Raw genomic sequence first — 13,397 nt, forward strand, 5'->3', positions numbered from 1 at the left:
TTCTTCCCTGAGTTAGTCATGGAAGCAATGGTGTTGTCGGGTTTGCGTTTGCGATTTTGGTTACTCGAAAAGTTGTTTCGAGTATCGCCGTGTCGGTTTCTATCCTGGTCATGGTTGTTATTGTCGCGTCCACGATTGCGATGAGAGACGAACAGTTCTCGCTCTTTGTCTTCTTCGTCTGCCCATTGTTGCACCATGACTTTGAGATCTTTGATAGTGGTTGGTCATCGTCTGATGAAGTCTTGGTATGTTCGCCGATCATAGTGGTTGCACTCGATGATGTCTGTCTCTGAAATGTTGGCTATAGTGGCCTTCTTTTTGAAGAATCGTCATAAGTAGTCACGTAGTGTTTTGCCTTCTTTCTGTTTTACTTGACTTGGGTCGATCTTGTTACCTGGTCTAGTCATGGAGCTGGCATAGTTGTTGGTGAAAGCCTTTGTCAAGTCTTCCCAATAGTCGATTGATCTAGGCTTGAGTGACTCAAGCCATGTTAAAGGCGTGGGTTCCATGCATATGGGAAACTGAATGACTTTGGTGTCATTATTGCCTCCGGCTTCCTGGACTACCAACGAGTAACATCGGCGCCATTGAATTGGGTTTTGCTTGCCATCATACTTAGTGATTCCTGTTGGCTTGAATTTTCCAGGTAGTCTTGTCCTCATTACCCGAGTTGTGAAGGCAGGAAAGTGGTTGTAATTGTCAACTTCTCGCTCGTGTCGACTATTGATTATTTCTCATAGATCGCTGAAATTCGATACTTCATGATATTTTCGGATATGGCAAGGACTTTTTGCAGAATTGGTGCAGCTGACCTCTCCAACATCTTTTGGAACATCGGGCTAATGCTACATCAAGTGGTTTCAGGATTCCAGGTTACCCATGAGGTATACTATCGTGTTTCCCCTTTAGATTCAGTTCGTGTCCAACACCTATAGTCCACAAAAAGCCCAAAAATATTTACACTTTCCGCTGTCCTATTGACTTTTTAGCCTTTGCAATTTCCATTTCAAATTCGCTTTGTTGAGTTTGTGTCCATAGTCGAGTCTTGTTACTGGTTTAGTGTGTTCATGGTCGTAGTTTCAACCGCCCATCGCATTTTGATTGTTTCCGCCTCTATCCCATCCACCTTTACCCAAATAACAAGTCGAGCCCCCACATTACTTGACTTGCCTCGCTAGCTGGCTTGTGTGAACTCTCGCCGCGCAATCCCTAGATAGGTTGCAAGCCGCACTGTGTCGCCTTTGCACGCGGTGTTAGTACCGGTCGTCACGCACAGTGCCACCGGAGACCTTATAGTACCGGTTTGCAGCCTCAGCCGGTACAAAATGGCAGCACTTGGACCGCGTGGCCAACAGCTAGATTCCCCAGGAAGCCCTTTAGTAACGGCTGGTGGCTTCAGCAAGTACTAAATGGTGAGAATGCCATTTAGTACCAGCTAGTAGCTTCAACCGGTACTAAATGAAACCATTTAGTACCGGTTGAAACTACCAGCCGGTACTAATGTCAACCATTTGCTCTATATATAAATTTGTTGTTTCCTTAGCTTCCTTCCCAAGCAAGCTCACCATTTGCTCAGGCTTCGGTTTTCTTCACTCGACTAGCTTCACTAGACCAGTTAGCAACTTCATTCTCCCTCCTCTGGTCATAGTATTCTAGGTTTTTTTGAATGAGCTAGTTTAATGTTACAAATGGAGTACTTCTTGCTTTATTAGAGTGAGAAGAATGGAGAGTTTTTTTAGAATGAGTTTTATATTATAAATGGAATACTTGTTGATCTTTTAGAACCAGGAGAATGGAGAGTTTTTTAGAGTGAGGTGAATGGGGAGTTTTTTAGAATGAGTTTTATGTTACAAATGGAGTACTAGCTTGTGCATCTCTAAGAACGAGGAGAATGGAGAGTTTTTCTAGAGTGAGGAGAGTGGAGAGTTTTTTAGAGTGAGTTTTATGTTACAAATGGAGTACTTGTTGATCTTTTAGAATGAGGAGAATGGAGAGTTTTTTAGAGTGAGGACTAAATATTATAAACACATTTACTTCCCCTACCTAATATTCATCAAGTTCTTTATCTAACACGAAGCTCTATATCCATTTTTCACGTAATATGATGTAGATGGATCAGCAATGGATGTAACAGCTCTCCTCCTCCAATACTGGAGGACAGAAGATCATCGAGTCCACAAACTCTTGCTGAACATCACAAAAAAATCTTGAAATAGTTTTCCAAACACCTTTTGGAGCCAGATTTTCATAATAGAGGTATGGTGGCCAATAGCCAATTCAGGCAGAGATTTGTTCACTAACCTTGACCCATCAACTTATGGTTGGTTTCAGATTGCCAAATGGGCCATGCTCAATGAACAGGACTTTTGCCTGGATAGGCTGTTGGGCCACCATACTTCTATTATGAAAATATAGTACTTGCTCCAAAAGATGTTTGGACAATTATTTCAAGATTCCTTTATGATATTTAGCTAGAGTAGGTGGACTCGTAGATCTCATGTTGTACCATTATTTTTGGGATTGGTGTATCTTTTTGTCTCCCAAATTAGCGGTCATGATGTGGATGATCCTATGTTCTAAATATCTCGTTTATGTAAGACTTAATATATGCGCTAGATTATATCGATAGGTTCTTAGGAATCGACATTATTGATATAAATCGTAGTTTGTATGTTGCGATGATTAACGGTCATGAAGTGGATGATCCTATGTTCTAAGTATCTCATTTATATAAGATTTAATATGTACGATGAATTTCATATGTAATATACTCTAGTTAATATTTGTGATGAATTTTTATCTCTACTATTTCATATATACATATACATGTGACAACATTGTCATAATTTAGTAATGGTTGGAAGCATGCTCAGTACTAAATTGAGGAATTTAGTATCTGGCAAAGGCTGGAACCGGTACTAAATGCTCCTAATTTTAGATACTGCCATTTAGCAACTTTAGTACCGGTTGGTAGCCCTGCCCGGTACTAAATGGAGGAATTTAGTACCGGGCAAAGGCTAGCACCGGTTCTAAAGTGTCCCACTTACAAATAGTTCATCTTCTCCAAACACTTAGCAGTTTCCAAAGATTAGCAATTCCTCCCTCTATGCCGTGCCAGCCCCATCCCCGTCTCCCTCGCCCACTGCCACCACCCCGTCCCCGACACTGTCACCATCGCCATCGCTGTTGCCCACCACTGACGCATCGGTCCCATCCCCATCCCCGTCTCCATTGCCGTCACCGCCACCCCGTCCGTCCCTATCCCCATCTCCATCACCGTCGCCCATCACCCTGTCCCCGGCTCTGTCGCCGTCGCCCCATCCCCAGCTTCGTCACTCGTCGCCCCCGTCGTCATTGCCGTCGCCCTATCCCCGACCACCGCCACCCGGTCCCCGGCCACCATCCCTGTTGCCGCACCTCTCCCTTCCCCACCTCCGACGCGGGCTGCCGCCACGCATCTCCCTCCCTCGCCTCCCCCGCGTGCCCTCTCTGGTTAGGTTTTCTTTTTTTGATAGTTTTGATTTTGATGCATTAAAATGATTTTGCTACCCGTATTGGATTAAAATGGCTATGATTTTGCTTGAATTGGATACCAATTTGTATTGGATGCAATGTAATTATTTTTTGTGATACAATTATGGCAGAAAGCTTTATCTCTTAGAGGACATGTAGATATTCACAGGTAGCATTGTGATAGAATTGTGGATGGCTATAAAATGATGGTCTAGATTTATTTCAATGTATATGACGTGCGTATATGACAATGTATTATTGGTGGTAAAGTTGACTAGTTAAGAAAAATGGTGGCAAATTATCTTATCACAATTTTATTTGCACAGTTTAGGCTAACTATGCAAGTGGAAGTTCTTCTTGCCATAGTGGTGGTGGCTGTTGACACTACATTTTTGAGGACCAACGTTGGCTTGCCCTCCAGGAATTTGCTTCCCTAATTGCGCCATTGACTTGCCAAAAGGCGATCAAAGCAGAGGAACAATTCCCAACATAGTAATATTCTTTCCTTCTTGTAATTGGTTTGTTTACTACACATGAATAATTCCTAAATTTACTTACATATAACGTAGCAGCTTATCGATAATATTAGAAGGCTCAAGGATGTTGTCAAAGCTCTAGGTGGTACTTCTCCTTTAGTGCAATCCGAGATAGTTGGTCCACAGAATTTTAAAAGAGTAAAAATCTCTTTTCATGTACCTGTTCGACAAACACAGGCCAACCGGATGAGAGTACTAGGTCAGCCCATCCCGATGGTTTCAATTGCCACATGGGGTCAATTAGCACCAAGTAGGGTAACTTTTGAAAGGACCGTCGTGGAGGCCTGCCTACAACAGCTTAAGGATCATGGGTACTTCTCATAGTTTCGAATAAAGGTGCTCAAGGAGGGAGAAAGCAATGTGAGGACTACTGAGAGGCTCTATCAGCTGAATTAACATGACATGGTATGAAACACATATCTAATCGTCCTTTTATCTTTAATTATGTTACATATTTTAAATTTTGTCATGTTATTCTCTTCTTTTAGGATGTTTTTTTGTCAAACCTTAGTGGCAATGAGCTTTCATGCAATTCTGGCTCAAGTCTTGGCTATGTTGAATTATAGTTACATCGATGGAAACCCGATACACACTAGGGATTTCAAGCTCCAGGCTCATCTCACTTTCTACAGGCCATTTTAGTTGACATTGTCTCCATTATTCGAGATTTATGGTAGTGCATGTGACTGTCCTTGTGAAGCACTAGAGAGTGCACTAATTCATGCTCTAGATTATATTGATGAAGTTCTAGGCTTTACAATTGGAGACTTAAGTTATGTGGTACATCTACATAAGCGAAGCGAATTATTAAATATGTAGCATGCATGGATGTACTCCTACCGTACCCTTTTCTTATGGATTTGAACTTGTTCTCTCTAAGACCTTAAGTATTGATGTACGAACTATTGAGTGTTAATGATTTGAATGGGTTGATACTTGTGATACTTGGATTTGAATGCGTTGATATATTAATGTAATATTATTAGTAAAACCTCCATCAGATACGAATACGAATTGAAATAAAAGGGTAAACCAAAGAAAAGAAAAGGAATAAACTTTAGTACCGGTTAGTAAAACTAACCGATACAATTGTCGTCCGCAACAACAATGTGGCTCGCAGTATAGTAACGGTTGGTGTTACCAACCAGTACTAAATGGCGCATTTAATACCGGTTGGGCTGACTTGTACTAAATGGCATGGCATTTAGTACCGACCAAGCGATACCGATTGGGCACCCGGTACTAAATAGGGGTTACCAATCGGTACTAGAAGTCGATCCTCCAGTAGTGTATATCAGTTTTACAGCCTACAGGGGTTGTACACTTTCGCCATAAGTCGCATAAAAGTTAAGAACTTTAGACCCAACCATGCTATGCAAAAGTAGCATTGGGACGCTACGAGACCTTTACAAAGATTCCCTAATAAGTGATAATCCGCTAAGGTTTCTGTTGGCGCTAGAAATCACTGATCGAATTCCCAGCGTCGAACACACGACCCGGGAGAATCTGCTTAGCTCCTGTTCAGGTGATCGCCCTGGTGCGGTTCGTGCGGCGTGCCAGCCAATCTGACCTGTTGATTGGCAAGGAAATAAACGTGTCAGTTCCCAGAGGTTGCGATCGGCTAAGGTTCCGATCTTGAGAAAGCTTATCAGCGAATCGGTCGATTTGCATTAATAAGGAAATCGGCTATGATGCAACCGATTACCAGGCAACATTTATAAAGAAAACTACTAGAGTAATCTAAACAACGCTACGGTAGCAACACTAGGAACAGATCTAATCGGCTATGCATGAAATAGGTAGATTAAACAGCAAAATACAAGAAAAGCCGAAAATACTGATTCCTAGCTGGATAACTGGTGATAAAACTAGAACAACAGGTAAAACCTAGAATTCTAGTAAATATCGATAACTGATGAATAAATCTAAACAAAACGACAGCGATGCGCCCAAAGTTAAAGCTTAGAATTTACTCGATAAATGGAACTTACAAGATCAGCCGGAGGTCAAGTTGATGCAGCCCCGCCAACCCGTACGAACTCGTGAAAAAGGAGAAAAAGTGTTGGCGAAGTCGCCTGCTTGAAAGTAAGTACGAGGAAATAGTAGTTTGTTGTATTTAGTTGATGATGATTACAGATCTACAAGGGTGGCTATTTATAGCCCCGTACAAACGACTTCTTATCCGACTAGAACTCTATCCCTAAATTTAAACAGAAAACGAATATTTACAAGTACGATTCGTACTATTTTCACGCGCTTCATGGGCTGATCCTTCTTCATCTTCATAATCCTCTTTAAGCCCACACCGGCCCAACTATTCCAACCTCCCAATCGGCCGATCACCTCTTTGGCAAGGGGTAACTGATCAGGACCCACATGTCGAGGGCTCAGACTCACTCTGACCTTGAAAACTAAGGTCGGACGAGGCGGAGATCCTCCTTTGGAGGGTCGGGCACGTCCGATCCCAAACCTCAGGGGTCGGGCGAGGCGGAGATCCTCCCTTGGAGGGTCGGGCACGTCTGACCCCAAACCTCAGGGGTCGGGCGAGGCGAAGATCATCCCTTGGAGGGTTGGGCGCATCCGATCCCGAACCTCAGGGGTCAGGCGAGGCGGAACTCCAAGGATCAATCGGCCGATCATCGACTGTAGCATCAATTGGCCGATCCTTGACCGTAGCACCAATCAACCGATCCTTGACTGTAGCACCAGTCGGCTGATTTCCAATCGTCGCCCTTGTATCTCGCCGCATCTTCTAATCTCGCCAATTTTACTCGTGTCAAAATTAGGCGTCAACACATGCCCCCCAGTTTCGGAGTAAAATATAATCTTTACTTCGAAATTCTTTTCAACTTCCCATCCGAAACAGACGCAATGAAAATATCCTTCCGTTTCGCGGTCTCCAACCTGATGATTGCAATCTTTTCGAAACGGGCGCCCACGACAACCACTACTCCCGAAAAACTCAAAACGCCGGCGCGGTAAAAATTCCACTTTTACCCCTTCTCACACCTTGTTTAAATATCAGCACATCCCATACTCCTTACGAGCTTACATCCTTCTTCTCCAGCGCACAGGCTTTCTTCTTCCTCCAACACTTTCCTTAGTCCTCCAATTCTCCAGCGCCTCCTTCCTTTCGCATTCCCTCCTACTTTTCCAATGGCGGCACCTTCAGGAACCTCACAAACGCGCGAAGCTCCAGAAATGGCGCCTTCGGTGGAGATTCCAGTAGCGACAGCGGCGGCTCCATCGATGGAAGAAGGAGCTCCATCGGCGAAAGCTGAAGCTTCATCCGAGATCCCATTGGCAGCTTCATCATCTGCAGTTGCACCGGCGACTCCGCCGATTACGAGGAGCTTCATCCCGGAGGTCATTACCGAAACTTTCCCTTATTAGTAATGCATTTACCTTAGATCTATTTCTTACCCTCGCACCCCCTTTTCCTTTTTAGGCGGTTAGGCATCACATCACCATTCGTCTTACAGAAAACCTCGACCTTATCTGCCTTGGGCCCATGGGAAACCCAGATCCAACCGACTTAATCAATTTGGAATCCCATAGGATCCCCTTCAAACAATCAACTATGGACCTAGATCACTGGTCGGGTACCTTTAGGTCTTGGCCGAACGAAACTCCTGGTTGGAGGGAATGGTACCAGCGGATAGCTGCCTCCAAGAAGGTCCAATGGGACGAGCTCAAAATTGGCCAATGCATCAATCTATCTTTGTCCCAAATGGAACGGAATGAGCCATTAGTGGTGGCAGCTTCTTACATATGGTCCGATGCTCTCAACGCATTCCTGTTTGGACACGGACCCATGACCCCCACATTGGCCGATGTAGTCTTGCTGACCGGCCTGGACATTTCTTCCCCGGACACCCCTTTCCGCCTTATAGCCGCAACATCACATCGACTGGACACAAGGGGAATCGGCGGGTGGAAAGGTTTCATCAGATGCAACAAAAGGGCCGGATCTGTCGAGAACAGAGAGTACACGGCCTTCCTGATGATGTGGCTAGAGAAGCACTTCTTCTGTGGGAGAGCAGCTGGTCCATCTACCAATACCCAAGCTCTGGCCGAAGCATTATCGATAGGGACTTTTGTTCCTCATGGAAAGCACTTACTGGGAGCAACCTACCACATGCTTCACCAAATCGGCATCAAGCTATCCCAAGGGGAGCCGATTGGAAACCCAGGTGGACCCTGGTGGTTCATTAACTTATGGCTGAACTTGTATATGAGTGAGATCTCTCAGCAGCGAGTGGAAAATATGACATTCCCCAGCGTCGAATCGGAAGAGAATCTCACTGTCCGACGCCGGTGTACGTCTTTCGGCGAAGCGGCATCGGCCTTCTCTGGTTGCTCGTACTCTGCGACCAAGGTGGCCGAATACTTCTGGTGTTTTTATAACGGCTTCAATGAAGATGCAACCGTCTGGTTCCCTTATCGGAGAGATGACCCAATGTTTGAACTCCCTTCTTGCTTCGACTCAACCACCGGCTGATTCGACGAAGATCTCACAGATGAACTAATTAAACCGGGGATCTTACCGGCCAACTTCTTCTCAGGAAAGGATGCCCCTACATATGAATTCTACAACCCCTCTGTTGCAGCACGGCAATTCGGCATGGGTCAACTGCCGATTCAGGCATACTTCGTCGGCCGAGCAAAGTTCAGAGATGAGCTCACCAAGGGTCTTGACTATAGTCGGCTGCGAGATCGGATACTAGACTCCAGTACCATAGACTTGAATGACTGGATAGTAGCCCCCTTTGCTATCCAACAATTCAAGCTATGGTGGGCCGAATGGAAATAGTACCTGTTCTGCACCTCCGCATCGACATACTGCAATCTCTTGGATCCAGCCAACATCGATCCAAACGCCGAGGTATTTTCCCCTAGCCGATCTTCATTCCTTTATTAATGCGGTTAAATATGTACACTAACATCTTGCTGTTACTTCAGTGTGAAAACCGCGTTCCCCCAACACATAGTCGGAGTGGCCGGCCGATAGAGGATCATCACCCATACACCATCTTCCCCCTTATCGGCTATGATGCCCCTTCCGTGGATGTGATTGCCGGCCGATCGAAGCAGGCGTGGAAGAAGGTTACCAAGAAGACCAGTCGCCGAGTACGAACTCGTATAGAACCGGCCGACCCTCCTATGATCACATCGGTAGAAACTTTGGCCGCATTGCCCCTTCCAGCTGCTGGAGAAGTGGATACTCAAGTCATCACGCAAGCTGGGGCGGCCGCTGCATCATTACTGGTGGAGGCTATGCAGGTAAACTTGTTGTCTCATCCTGCCGATTGCCATCCTCATACTGACTCATCTTATTTTAGACTGCACAAATCACTTCTGTGGACTCACAACAATCGGCAGCAACCCAATCGGTCATCATCACGCCCACACTTCCATCTGCTGAGGTATACTACCCTTCAACCGATTTTCCTAGTATTTGGATAATATTCTTATTTCAATCTTTTAACATAGATCATCGGTATGCTTAGCGCCCCATCTAACCAACCAATGGTCGTCTTTCAGGGAGCTGGCCCGAGAAAAGCACCAATCATGGTAGAGTCTTCTACTCATGACGAACCAATGGAGCTAGCCCCTGAATCGAGGATAACAGCCTCCCGAACGCAGCTTGAAGAAATTCGTTTTAAGGAGGTAAGAGACTTCTCCCCCTTACTCGGCCGATTTGCTATCATCATCGGCTGTCTTGTTCTTCTTCTTGACTTACTATTTTACAGGAACAAGACACCCCCAACAACAGCCTTTTCTCATTTGCGGTTGCGCTCTCTAATGACGAGGAAGTCGCCTCTCGCCAGGTTACTTTGAGCTTCGTCCCTGATGACGTCCGTACCAAACTCGCAAGCATCCGATCCCTTCTTCAAGAGGACATTGGCCGATTGGTAGAAGATGCCTCGCCGATTCGGCAACTTTTTGGTGATGTCAGCGGACGAGTACCAGAAGAAGCGGAAGAGGCCTTAGCGCCGGCCGCATATATTGAGTCAATGAGGATTCCGGTCTTTAGGGCCCTGTGCCATATGGCTGACCGCGCCAAGTTGACCAGGACTCGTGAGGAAGAAGACACGTACAAGCATCAAGCTCAAGAGGTGCATCAACGGATTCACTTTCTGGAAGATTCTCGCCCGGGGATCGTCGGCACAATAGATCGCCTCAAACGCCGAAGGGCAGAGCTTGCCAAGGAGATGGAGCAGGTGACCAAAGCAATAGATGCCAAAGAGAAGAGGCTTCAGGAACTCCCTTCTGTCGTCGCCGATCTGAAACGGGAGAGACAGCACCTGGCCCACGAAGCCCTCAAACTCCACCGCCATATCCCAGAAGTCCCCGGATCGGCAGAGGATGACCAACGGGTCCTGGACTCTGCCGATCAGATCCGGCACCGAGCGATCGCAGCTATCAATGCCCTTCTGGGTGACCTGTAAAAGTACTGGCAGTTTTTGTACGAACATTTAATGACCCCTTTGACCGTCCTTCGCGGTGCCCCCTTATTTATTACCTTTTCATTTCCGATGGGACGCGTCTTACCAAACATTCACGCCTTCCTTTCTTATAAACACCGGCCTAGGTGACCGTTCCGAGAGTACCTGTCTAGCTCGGCTTCATCTTTCCCAACCTGTTTTCTTCGGTGCGCCTTTCAGTCATGTCTTCTTCATCCTCTACCTCTTGCTCTGTTAATCAGGTAAAAGATTTGCTTTCATCCTCTTTCTTAGTTTAACTCCTCTGAAGGGAATCACCTTTTCGACGGCTATACATATGTTTTTGTTTTCCGCAGCCGTGGCGCCTTAGCCCTGAACTCGAACGAGCCATCAGACTCATGCATTCCGATGAACCGCTGTCGCAAGAAGACAAGGACTTAATCAGGGCTCATCGCGACGAACTCCAAGAACACATCCCTGCTGACGTCCGACGGATCTGGGACTTTCTGGACGGCAACGACCACCGGCGACCTCAAGCCGACAGAAGTCACCCGCTTCCTCATCAAATCGTCCTTGAAGACGCAGGAGCAGGAACATCACGCCCGGCAATGGACCAGAGTCACCCTCTTCCCCGTCAAGTCGAAGCGGAGGCTGCGATGAAAGAGATAGAAGAACAGTACATCCGTCTTCTGATAGAACTAGGTCGGGCTGAGAGAGAGCTTAAGAAGAAGTGTGATTAATTATTTTTTGTTCTAAGGGCGACTTGTACCGTGTTGGCCGTGTAACCCACCGTCCATACCGAATAAAATATATCGGCCGATTTGGACGATTACGTTTTTCCTCTAGACGATTCCTTTTGTATCGGCTGTGTGTTGTTCATAGTGGCTGATCCTTATGCTCCAACCCATATACTAGGGTAGTACCTTTTCAAGTATCTTCCGTTCAGAGCCCTAGTAAACTCTTCTCCTTTGATTGTTTCCAGAATATAAGCGTTTCCTGGAGCACATCTGCTGATTTTATACGGCCCTTCCCACGTAGGGGACCACTTACCGAATTTAGGATCTTTCGACCCAATCGGCAACACTAACTTCCATACCAGGTCCCCCGGAGAGAATTGTTTGACTTTGACCTTCTTATCATACCACCTGGCCACTTTCTTCTTGTTTTCTTCGATGCTTATCAAAGCTCTCAATCGTTGGCCAGCCAAGTCATCAAGTTCCCTTTTCATGAGTGAGGAGTAATCGTTGGCCGCCAACTGGTCCTGGAGCGAAGTGCGTCTCGACCCTGCCCTCAACTCCCATGGTAGTACTGCTTCGTGACCGTACACCAACTGATAAGGGGACATCTTGGTGGCCTCATGGCAAGCCATCCTGTACGCCCATAGGGCCTCAGTCAGACGTAGATGCCACTTTTTCGGCTGCTCCTCTATCTTCCTCTTGATTAACTTAATTATTCCCTTGTTGGACGATTCGGCCTGGCCATTAGCTTGGGCATAATACAGAGAGGAGTTTAACAATTTGATTCCCATATCGGCTGTGAACTCCTCAAATTCTCCCGATGTAAACATCGTCCCTTGATCGGTTGTGATAGTCTGGGGAATGCCGAAACGGTAGACGATATGGTCTCTCACGAAGTCAACCATAGCAGCCGATGTTACGGCCCTTAACGGAATTGCCTCCACCCATTTGGTGAAATAATCAGTGGCCACCAGAATGAACTTGTGCCCTTTGCTTGACGGAGGATAAATTTGGCCGATGAGGTCTATTCCCCAACCTCTAAACGGCCATGGTTTGATAATGGGATTCATGGCCGATGCGGGCGCACGTTGGACATTCCTGAATTTCTGACAATCCTGGCATCTTTTATAATATTTGAAACAATCTTCGAGGATCGTCGGCCAGTAATACCCATTATTCCTGATCATCCATTTCATCTTATGTGCTGACTGGTGGGCTCCACACACTCCTTCATGGATTTCTCCCATCAGAGTCTTAGCCTCCTCCGTTCCCAGACACTTGAGTAGGACGCCATCAATTGTTCGGTAGAACAAGTCGTCTTCCAGTAACACGTATTTGGTAGCAGGAAACCGTACCTGCCGATCCACTTTCTTAGACGGATCTTTCAGGTAATCGGCATTCTCCTTTCGCCAGTCATTGGCCGCGAGCTCTAGAGCCAAGGTGCCTTGAATCGGCCGATACCCAGATGCGTGTTGGGCGAGCTTGTTGGCATCCTCGTTGTGATTCCTTGGGATGTGCTCGATAACTGCCAACTTGAATTCTTTCAGAAGCGGCAGGCAATCTTCGTAATAAATCCTCAACACATCGTCCTTGCACTCGGACTTCCCTATTAACTGATCCACGATAAGCATGGAATCCCCAAAAATTTCGACGGAATCAGCTTTGACTTCCCTTAGCAATTGTAATCCCTTCAGTACAGCTCGGTACTCCGCTTGATTGTTAGTGGCGGATGCTTCTATCGGCAGAGAGAAATCATAGCTTGCCCCCCGAGGCGATATGAGGACGATGCCAATTCCTGATCTGGCTCCACATGATGATCCATCAAAGTATAAAGTCCAAGGTACTGGTTCTACGAAGGTAGCCTCTGGCCCGCAGTGTTGGGCAACGAAATCGGCCATGACCTGACCCTTAACGGCTTTTGCCGATTCATATCGAAGGTCAAACTCCGACAAACCCAAGATCCATTTGCCGTCCGTCCTTTCAAAATCGGCAGTGACAGCATGTATTTTACCACGTCGTCCTTGCATACGACCACACATTCCGCCGATAGCAAATAGTGCCTGAGTTTGGTACATGAGAAGTAAAGGCATAGGCACAACCGCTCCACTGGAGGATACCTTGTTTCGGCATCCAGAAGTCTTCTACTGACATAATAAATTACTCGT

This window comes from Setaria italica, chromosome IX (genome assembly GCF_000263155.2).
Source record: "Setaria italica strain Yugu1 chromosome IX, Setaria_italica_v2.0, whole genome shotgun sequence".
Taxonomy (NCBI): domain Eukaryota; kingdom Viridiplantae; phylum Streptophyta; class Magnoliopsida; order Poales; family Poaceae; genus Setaria; species Setaria italica.